The sequence below is a fragment of the Phocoena sinus genome, chromosome 2, assembly GCF_008692025.1.
Source record: "Phocoena sinus isolate mPhoSin1 chromosome 2, mPhoSin1.pri, whole genome shotgun sequence".
In the NCBI taxonomy this organism is placed as follows: Eukaryota; Metazoa; Chordata; class Mammalia; order Artiodactyla; family Phocoenidae; genus Phocoena; species Phocoena sinus.
In genome coordinates this window covers 54750337-54761681 of record NC_045764.1, presented here as the reverse complement: position 1 = coordinate 54761681, position 11345 = coordinate 54750337, and positions in this window count along the sequence as shown.

Genomic DNA, 11345 nt, shown 5'->3' with positions numbered 1-11345 from the left:
ACAACTACTATGGAAAACATTTTGACGGTTTCTTTAAAAAATAAATATAACAGTACCATAAAATGCTTAGCATTTTCCCCAGAGAAATGGAGATTATGTTTGCACAAAAACGTGCACATAATTGTTCTTAGCAGCATCATTATATTGTAATAGCCCCAAACTGGAAACAACCATAACATTCCTTATAGGTGAATGGCTAAACAAATTGGAGTAAATCCATACCACGGGATACTATTTAGCACTAAATGGTGTGAATTATTGATATAATAACTTGGATGTACATCAAGGGCATTGTGCTGAGTGTACAAAAGCCAACATCAAAAGGTTACACATTGTATAATACTATTTATGTAACACTCTTGAAATGAGAGCAAATTATAGAGATGGCAAACAGATGACAGGCAAGGAAAATGTAGAAAAAAAGGATACCATTGTAGTAGTGGAAAAATTCTGTACCTTGTATGTGGTAGTGGTTACACAAATGCACACATGTGATAAAATGACATGGAGCTATACAATCACATCATATCAATGTCAAATTCCTGGTTTTTCTTTTGCACTGTAATAATGTAAGATGTACCCGTTTGGGGAAATTGGATTAACATTACATGAGATTTTGTAGTGCCCTTGCAATTTTCTGCAAATCTCTATTTTAAAATAAAAAGTTTGAAGGGAGACCTTCAAGATGGCAGAGGAGTAAGATGTGGAGATCACCTTCTTCCCCACAAATACATCAGAAATACATCTACATGTGCAACAACTCCTACAGACCACCTACTGAACACTGGCAGAAGACCTCAGACTTCCCAAAAGGCAAGAAAATACCCACGTACCTGGATAGGGCAAAAGAAAAAACAGAGACCAAAGAATAGGGATGGGACCTGCAACAGGGGTGCAGAGGGCAAAGCGGAGAGATTCCCACACAGAGGATTGGTGCCGACCAGCACTCACCAGCCTGAGAGGCTTGTCTGCTCACCCGCCGGGGTGGGTGTGGGGTCAAGATGAGGCTAGGGCTTCGGAGTTCAGATCTCAGGGAGAGGACTGGGGTTGGCTGTGTGAACACAGCCTGAAGGGGGCTAGTGTGCCACAGCTAGCCAGAAGGGAATCCAGGAAAAAGTCTGGACCTGCCTAAGAGGAAAGAGACCATTGTTTTGGGGTGTGTGAAGAGAGGGGATTCCTTACCTGTCTGCCCACAGAAGGCAGAGAATGGCCAAATGAGCTCCAGAGATGGGCATGAGCTGCGACTATCAGTTCAGACAACAGAGATGGGCATGAAATGCTAATGCTGCTGCTGCAGCTACCAAGATCCTGTGTACGAACACAAGTCACTATCCACCACCCCCTCCAGGAGCCTGTGCAGCCCGCCACTGCCAGGGTCCCATGATCCAGGGACAACTTCCCTGGGAGAACACATGGTTCTCCTCAGGCTGTTGCAACAGTCATGCCAGCCTCTGCCACCACAGTCTCACCCTGCATTCCAATTATAACTACAGTACCCATCCCTCCCCCACAGTATGAGTGAGCAAGAGTCCTCTAATCAGCTGCTGCTTTAACCCCCTCCTCTCTGAGAGGAGAACAGATGCCTGAGGGTGACCTACACGCAGAGATGGGGCCAAGACCAAAGCTGACTCCCAGGGGCTGTACAAAAAAGAAGAGAAAGGGAAATTTTCCCATGCAGCCTCAGGAGCAGTGGATTAAATCCCCCAAATCAACTTGATGTACCCTGCATCTGTGTAAGGGTAGATACCTGAATCTATCCTTGTCTGAATAAGCAGAGAATCATCCCATATTGAGGCAGTGGACTTTGGGAGAAACTGTAGAACTTGGAGTTTGCTGTCTGAGGCTGACTTCTTTCTGATTCTTATGTTTATCTTAGTACAGCTTTCAATGCTTCTTATCATTGGTGGATTTCTTTACTGGTTTGGTTGTTCTCTGCTTTTTCTTTTTATTATTATTACTTTCTGAATTTTAAAATACTTTTTTATTTTAATAATTTTATTTTTAAAATATTTTTTCTTTCTTTTTTTTTTTCTTTCTTTTTTTTCTCCCTTTTCTTCTATGCCATGTCAATGACAGGATCTTGGTGCGCCAGCCTGGTGTAAGGCCTGAGCCTCTGAGGTGGGAGAGCTGAGTTCAGGACATTGGACCAAAAGGGACCTCCAGCCTCACATAATATCAGTCATCAAGACCTCTCCCAGAGACCTCCATCTCAAAGCTAAGCCCCAGCTCCACCCAACGGCCACCAACCTCCAGTGCTGGACGGCTCAAGCCAAACAACTAGCAAGACAGGAGCACAACCACACCCATAAGCAGAGAGGCTGCCTAAAATCACACTAAGTTCACAGACACCCCAAAACACACCACCAGACATGGTCCTGCCCACCAGAAAGACAAGACCCAGCCCCACCCACCAGAACACGGGCACAAGTCCCCTCCACCAGGAAGCCTACACAAGCCACTGAACCAACCTTATCCAGTGGGGGCAGACACCAAAAACAATTGGAACTATGAAGCTGCAGCCTGCAAAAGGAACCCCAAACACAGTAAGTTAAGGAAAATTAGAAGACAAAGAAATATGCAGCAGATGAAGGAGCAAGGTTAAAACCCACCACCAAACAAATGAAGAGCAAATAGGCAGTTTACCTGAAAAAGAATTCAGAGTAATGATAGTAAAGATGATCCAAAATCTTGGAAATAGAATGGAGAAAATATAAGAAACGTTTAAAAAGGACCTAGAAGAACTAAAGAGCAAGCAAACAATGATGAACAACATGATAAATGAAATTAAAAATTCTCTAGAAGGAAACAATAGCAGAATAACTGAGGCAGAAGAACGGATAAGTGACCTGGAAGAAAAAATAGTGGAAATAGCTACTGTAGAGCAGAATAAAGAAAAAGGAATGAAGAGAATTGAGGACAGTTTCAGAGACCTCTGGGACAACATTAAACACACCAACATTCAAATTATAGGGGTCCCAGAAGAAGAAGAGAAAAAGAAAGGGTCTGAGAAAATGTTTGAAGAGATCATAGTTGAAAACTTCCCTAGCATGGGAAAGGAAATAGTCAATCAAGTCCAGGAAGCACAGAGAGTCCCATACAGGATAAATCCAAGGAGAAATATGCCAAGACACATACTAATCAAACTATCATAAATTAAGTACAAAATTAAAAGCAGCAAGGGGAAAGCAACAAATAACATAAAAGGGAATCCCCAGAAGTTTAACAGCTGATCTTTCAGAAGAAACTCTGCAGACCAGAAGGGAGTGGTAGAACACATTTAAAGTGATGCAAGGGAAAAACCTACAACCAAGATTACTCTACCCAGCAAGGATCTCATTCAGATTCAACAGAGAAATTAAACCTTTACAGACAAGCAAAAGCTAAGAGAATCCAGCACCACCAAACCAGCTTTACAACAAATGCTAAAGGAACTTCTCTAGGCAGGAAACACAAGAGAAGGAGAAGACCTACAAAAACAAATGCAAAACAATGAAGAAAATGGTAATAGGAATATACATATCGATAACTACCTTAAATGTAAATGGATTAAATGCTCCAACCAAAAGACATAGACTGGCTGAATGGATACAAAAACAAGATCCATATATATGCTGCCTACGAGAGACCCACTTCAGACCTAGGGACACAAACAGACTGAAAGTGAGGGGATGGAAAAAGATATTCCATGCAAATGGAAATCAAAAGAAAGTTGGAGTAACAATTCTCATATCAGAAAATATAGACTTTACAATAAAGACTATTACAAGAGACACTACATAATGATCAAGGGGTCAATCCAAGAAGAAGATATAACAATTGTAAATATTTATGCACTCAACATTGGAGCACCTCAATACTTAAGGTTAACAACCATAAAAGGGGAAATCGACAGTAACACAACAATAGAAGGGTACTTTAACACCCCACTTTCACCAATGGACAGATCATTTAAAATGAAAATAAATAAGGAAACACAAGCTTTAAATGATACATTAAACAAGATGAACTTAATTGATATTTATAGGACATTCCATCCAAAAACAAAAAAATACACTTTTTTGTCAAGTGCTCATGGAACATTCTCCAGGATAGATCATATCTTGGGTAACAAATTAAGCCTTGGTAAATTTGAGAAAACTGAAATTGTATCAAGTATCTTTTCTGACCACAATGCTATGAGACTAGATATCAATTACAAGAAAGAAACTGTAAAAAATACAAACACATGGAGGCTAAACAATACACTTCTAAATAACCAAGAGATCACTGAAGAAATCAAAGAGGAAATCGAAAAATACCAAAAAAAAATGACAAAGAAAACATGACAACTCAAAACCTATGGGATGCAGCAAAAGCAGTTCTAAGAAGGAACTTCATAGCGATACAATCATACCGGAAGAAAACAGAAAAATCTCAAACAAACAACCTAACCTTATCCCTAAAGCACTAAGAAAAAGAAGAACAAAAGAAACCCTCAAAGTTAACAGAAGGAAAGAAATCATAAAGATCAGATCAGAAATAAATGAAAAAGAAATGAAGGAAACAGTAGCAAAGATCAATAAACCTAAAAGCTGGTTCTTTGAGAAGATAAACAAAATTGATAAAACATTAGCCAGACTCATCAAGAAAAAAAGGGAGAAGACTCTAATCAATAGAATTAGAAATGAAAAAGGAGAAGTAACAACTGACACTGCAGATATACAAAGGATCATGAGAGATTACTACAAGCAACTATATGCCAATAAAATGGACAACATGGAAGAAATGGACAAATTCCTAGAAAAGTACAACTTAGAAAAGTTCCTAGACTGAACCAGGAAGAAATAGAAAATATAAACAGACCAATCACATGCAGTGAAATTGAAACTGTGATTAAAAATCTTCCAACTAACAAAAGCCCAGGACCAGATGGCTTCACAGGCGAATTCTCTCAAACATTTAAAGAAGAGCTAACACCTATCCTTCTCAAAGTCTTCCAAAATATAGAAGAGGGAGGAACACTCTCAAACTCATTCTATGACACCAGCATCACCCTGACACCAAAACCAGACAAAGATGTCACCAAAAAAGAAAACTACAGGCCAATATCACTGATGAACATAGATGCAAAAATCCTCAACAAAATACTAGCAAACAGAATCCAACAGCACATTAAAAGGATGATACACCATGATCAAGTGGGGTTTAACCCAGGAATGCAAGGATTCTTCAGTATACACAAATCAATCAATGTGATACACCATATTAACAAATTGAAGGAGAAAAACCATATGATCATCTCAATAGATGCAGAAAAAGCTTTTGACAAAATTCAACACCCATTTATGATAAAAACTCTCCAGAAAGTAGGCATAGAGGGAATCTACCTCAGCATACTAAAGGCCATATATGACAAATGCACAGCTAACGTCGTTCTCAGTGTTGAAAAACTGAAACCATTGCCTCTAAAATGAGGAACAAGACAAGGTTGCCCACTCTCACCACTATTATTCAACATAGTTTTGGAAGTTTTAGCCACAGCAATCAGAGAAGAAAAAGAAATAAAAGGAATCCAAATCTGAAAAGAAGAAAAAAAACTGTCTCTGTTTGCAGACAACATGATACTATACATAGAGAATCCTAAAGATGCTACCAGAAAACTACTAGAGCTACCAGATAACTACAAGTGAATTTGGTAAAACTACCAGTGAATTTGGTAAAGTTGCAGGATACAAAATTAATGCACAGAAATCTCTTGAATTCTTATACACTAATGATGATAAAACTGAAAGAGAAATTAAGGAGACATTCCCATTTACCAATGCAACAAAAAGAATAAAATACCAAGGAATAAACCTACCTAAGGAGACAAAAGACCTGTATGCAGAAAACTATAAGACACTGATGAAAGAAATTAAAGATGATACAAACAGAAGGAGAGATATACTATGTTCCTGGATTGGAAGAATCAACATTGTGAAAATTACTATACTACCTGAAACGGTCTACAGTTTCAATGCAATCCCTAACAAACTGCCAATGGCATTTTTCACAGAATTAGTAGAAAAAAAAATCTCAATTTGTATGGAAACACAAAGACTCCAAATAGCCAAAGCATTTTTGAGAAAGAAAAATGGAGCTGGAGGAATCAGGCTCCCTGACTTTGGACGATACTACAAAGCTATGGTAACCAAGAAAGTATGGTACTGGTACAAAAACAGAAATATAGATCAATGAAACAAGATAGAAAGCCCAGAGATAAACCCACGCACATATGGTCACCTTTTCTTTGATAATGGAGGCAAGAATATACAATGGAGAAAAGACAGCCTCTTCAACAAGTAGTGCTGGGAAAACTGGATGGCTACATGTAAAAGAAGGAAATTAGGACTTCCAAACACTATACACAAAAATAAACTCAAAATGGATTAAAGACCTCAGTGTAAGGCCAGACACTATAAAACTCTTAGAGGAAAACATAGGAAGAATACTCTTTGACATAAATCACAGCAAGATATTTTTTGACCCACCTCCTAGAGAAATGGAAATAAAAACAAAAATAAACAAATGGGACCTAATGAAACTGAAAAGTTTTTGCACAGCAAAGGAAACCTTCAGAATGGGAGAAAATATTTGCAAATGACACAACTGACAAAGGATTAATCTCCAAAACATACAAGCAACTCATGCAGCTCAATATCAAAAAAACAAACAACCCAATCCAAAAATTGGCAGAAGACCTAAATAGACATTTCTCCAAAGATATACAGATTGCCAACAAACACATGAAAGGATGCTCAACATCAGTAATCATTAGAGAAATGCAAATCAAAACTATAATTAGGTATCAGCTCACAGCAGTCAGAATGGCCACCACCAAAATATCTACAAACAATAAATGATGGAGAGTGTGTGGAGAAAAGGGAACCCTCTTGCACTGTTGGTGGGAATGTAGTTGATACAGCCACTATGGAGAACAGTATGGAGGTTCCTTAAAAAACTAGAAAGAGAACTACCATATGACTCAGCAGTCCCACTACTGGGTATATACCCTGGGAAAACCATAATTTAAAAAGAGTCATGTACCACAATATTCATTGCAGCTGTATTTACAATAGCCAGGACATGGAAGCAACCTAAGTGTCCATTGACAGATGAATTGATAAAGAAGATATGGCACATATATATAATGGAATATTACTCAGCCATAAAAAGAAACGAAATTGAGTTATTTGTAGTGAGGTGGATGGACCTAGAGACTGTCATACAGAGTGAAGTATGTCAGAAAGAGAAAAACAAATACCATGTGCTAAAACTTATATATGGAATCTATTAAAAAAAAAAGATATGGTTCTGAAGAACCTAGGGGCAGGACTGGAATAAAGATGCAGATGTAGAGAATGGAGTTGAGGACACAGGGAGGGTGAAGGGCAAGCTGGGATGAAGTGAAAGAGTAGCATTGACATATATACACTACCAAATGTAAAACAGATAGCTAGTGGGAAGCAGCCACATGGCACAGGGAGATCAGCTTGGTGCTTTGTGACCACCTAGAGGGGTGAGATAGGGAGGGTGGGAGGGAGATGCAAGAGGGTGGTTCTATGGGGATATATGTATACATATAGCTGATTCACGTTGTTATACAGCCGAAACTAACACAATATTGTAAAGCAATTTTACTCCAATGAAGATATTAATTAAAAATAAAATAAAAAAATGTTTAAATCAGTTGAAGATATATGTGTGGGTAGTTTTGGATTCTCCATTCTGTTCCATTGATCTATGTAACTTTTTTATGGATATTTTATATGAAGCCTTAAAATCGGGTAGTGCCATGAGTTTTAATTGAAATATCTTCATTGTATGTATGTTGGAACTGAGACTCAGAGAGATAAATAGCTTATTTAAGGCCAGTTAGCTAACAAGAGATAAAGGTAGGATTCAATATCATATTTGCCTATTCAGCCATGAGAAAGAAGGAAATCCTGCAATTTGAGACAACATAGATTTACCTCGAGGGCATTATGCTAAGTGAAATATGTAAGACAGAGAAAAATAACTAGTGCATGGTATAACTTGATGTGGAATCTATCTTAAAAAACAGGCACTCATAGAAATAGAGAGTAGAAAAGTGGTTGCCAGGGTTCTGGGGGTTGGGGGAAATAGGGAGAATTTGGTAAAAGGGTACAAACTTTTAGCTACACAATAAATAAGGTCAGAGCAACTATAGCTCATAACACTGTATTGTATAATTGAAATTTTCTAAGGGAGTATAACTTAAATGTTCTCACCAAATATATATAGTGATGAATGCATCAATTAATCAGTTGAGAGGGATCCTTTCACGATGTATTCATATATATCAAATAATCACAATGTACACTTTAAATATCTTATAATTGTATTTTCCAATTATATCACAATAAAGCTAAAAATACATAGAAAAAAGCAACATTGAATTATAAAATTAGAAAATTATGCAAGAAAAAAATCGAAGATGCCACTATTATGGAATTATAAATATCATGTTAACAAGTTTTCAACAGATTTTAATTTAATTGCTGACATTCAGGTAATGAATTAAAGGTATAAATTATAACAAAAATACATACTGCCTTTTTGTTGTTGGTAAAAATTTTTATATGGAGTTGATAGGCTTATATTAAATAGTTAATATCAAAGAAATAACCTTTTTTTCCAATTGTAGTTTTTTGTTTTAATTTTAGATTAGTCCTAATTTGTATACATGCTTCTAACTTTACTGGGTTTATAAATGCAAAATATGTAAATAAAGCAAAACTCTAATCTACACTTAAATAAAACAGATTTTTTTAAAAAAAATGAAAAGCAGACTCAGCTCCCAGCTCCACCACCCTCCTGACCCATTGAATTAGAAGAGGTTCAGGAGTTGCTTTGCAAATTAAAGTTTGAGAAGCCCTGTGCTCACTGCCCAATATGTTTTTTCTATGAGTTCGATATTCACTCTGTATGTTATTGGACCACACTATGAATGAGATAGAGTTGATATATTAAAGTACAAATGAAAGTCTTTTTGAACTGCAGATCTTGAAAAAAGAAATGGAGATGGTTTAAAATTTTATATTTTTAGATACCTGTGTAAAAATGCTTGGCTAAATCTTATGTGTTGTAAACAGGTCTTGGTGACAGTCCTTGGGGGTGGGAGGTAAGCGTTGGGTAGGTGAGCAGGTGAGGCGTGGTATCTACCACTGACAAAAGCAAGAACAGTGCTGCTCTTTTACACTCTGGCTTTCACATATTGAATTCTTCACTTTGGCTTCCATGATTTCAGATGAGAAATCCACTGTCATTCAAATTGTTTTTCCCCTAAAAGTAATATTTCATTTCTCTCTAGCTGCTTTGAAGATTTTTCTTTGTCTTTAGTTTTCAGAAGTTTAATAATGATGCATCTTGCCATGGATGTCCTTGGGTTTATGTTATTTGAGGTTCATTCAGCTTCTTGAATCTGTAGGCATGGTGGACTGACAAATACCCCCCTCCAAAAGAGATCTACGTCAAACCCCTGGAACCTGTGAACATTACCTTAATTTGAAAATGGGTCTTTGTACCTGTAAGTTAAAGATTTTGAAAGGAAGAGATAATACTAGATTATCTCAGGTGGGTCCTAAATCCTTGTAAATCATCTATAAGATATTCTTATAGAGAAAAGAGGAGAAGATAGACACACAGCAAAGACACAGAAAGGAGAAGACAGTGTGACCATGGAGGCAGAGATTGGAGTGATGTAGGCACAAGCTAAGGAACACTAACAGCCTTCACAAGCTGGAAAAGACAAGAGATGGGTTCTCTCCTGGAGCCTCTGCAGCCTGTGAACACCTTGACTTTGGTCCAGGGATTCTGATTTTGGACTTCTGACCTCTAGAACTGTGAGAGAACAAATTTCTGTTGTTTTAAGCCATCAAATTTGTGGTAATTTCTCATGGCAACCACAGGAAACTAATATAATAGATTTATACCTTTTTTCAAATTTGAGAGGTTATCAGACATTATTTCTTTGAATGCTTTTCAGTCCTGAGGCAGGAGATAGATGGGCCCCAGGCTGAGCAGCTGGAGTTTGTCCCCTGTGGACAGATATTCCAAGATGAAGAGGAGGAGGAGCTGAGCCCTGCTCAGACAAGAGACCACATATTCCTCATTCTCAAGGTCAAGGAGACCTTCCCAACTGCACATACACAGAAAGGTTCCTCGGAGACCAAAAGAGAGGGGGTGTCACCCCATAGTATGTGATGTCAACCCACTCATAGTCCTCTTTGCTAGAATCCATCATGGCTAAGAGATGTGCACGCACACATGGGAGAACCCTGAGATAAATCAATTACAGACTCAGAGCCAGGCAAAGCAAGATGATTGGCCAAAGGAAGCCCAGAAGAAATGCCCCATATAAGTGATTCAAACTATTACAGGTGTGCGACTCTTTCTTGGAGTCCATCTATGTGTGCCTATTCACACGTACTCTTTTTCCTCCTAATAAACACTTTACTTCTTTCACTACTTACCATCTTTTCGTGGGAATTCATTTCTACAAAGCCGATGGGCCAGGGCCTTGGCACTGGCCACTGTCCCTGGCAGTCTGGTAGCTAGGATTCAGTGCTCTCACTGCTGCACCCTGACTTCAGTCTCTGGCTGGGGAACAGAAATCCTGCTTCAAGCTGCTGCAGGCGGAGGCCACCCAAGATCAGTTTCATTTTCTCTCTCTCCTCTTCTTCTGGGACTTTGATGATTTGAACATTAGCTCTTTTTATTATTACCATATCACAATTCTCTGAGTCTCTGTTCTTTCTTTTCAGGCTATTTTAGTCTTATTCAACTTGGGTTAATTCTACTGATCTGTCTTCCAGTTCATTGATTCTACCTTTTGTCATCTCCACTCTACTATTAAGTTTATCTAGTTAGTTTTTTATTTCAGTTATTGTATTTTTTTCAGTTCTATAATTTGCACCTGATTCTTTTTTAAATAACTATTATTTCTTTTTGGCAACTTTCTATTTTTTTTTTCAATTTGTTCCAAGAGAATCAGTAATTGTTTATTAAAGCATCTTTATGATGCCTGCTTTAAAATCCTTGTCAGAGAATTCCAACATTTGATTCATGTTGGTATTGGTCTGTTGATTGCCTTTTCTCATTCAAGTTCTGATTTTCCTAGTTCTTAGTTTGATGCACGATTTTCATTGTATCCTAGCCTTTTGGGATATTATATTACGAGGCTCTGAATCCTATTTAATCATCTTTTTAGTAGGCATCTCCCTATAGAGGTGCAGCACAAAGGCCTGCTGGTTGTGTGTATTCATCTTTCCACTGAGTCCTGCCAATGCCTCACCACAAAAGTA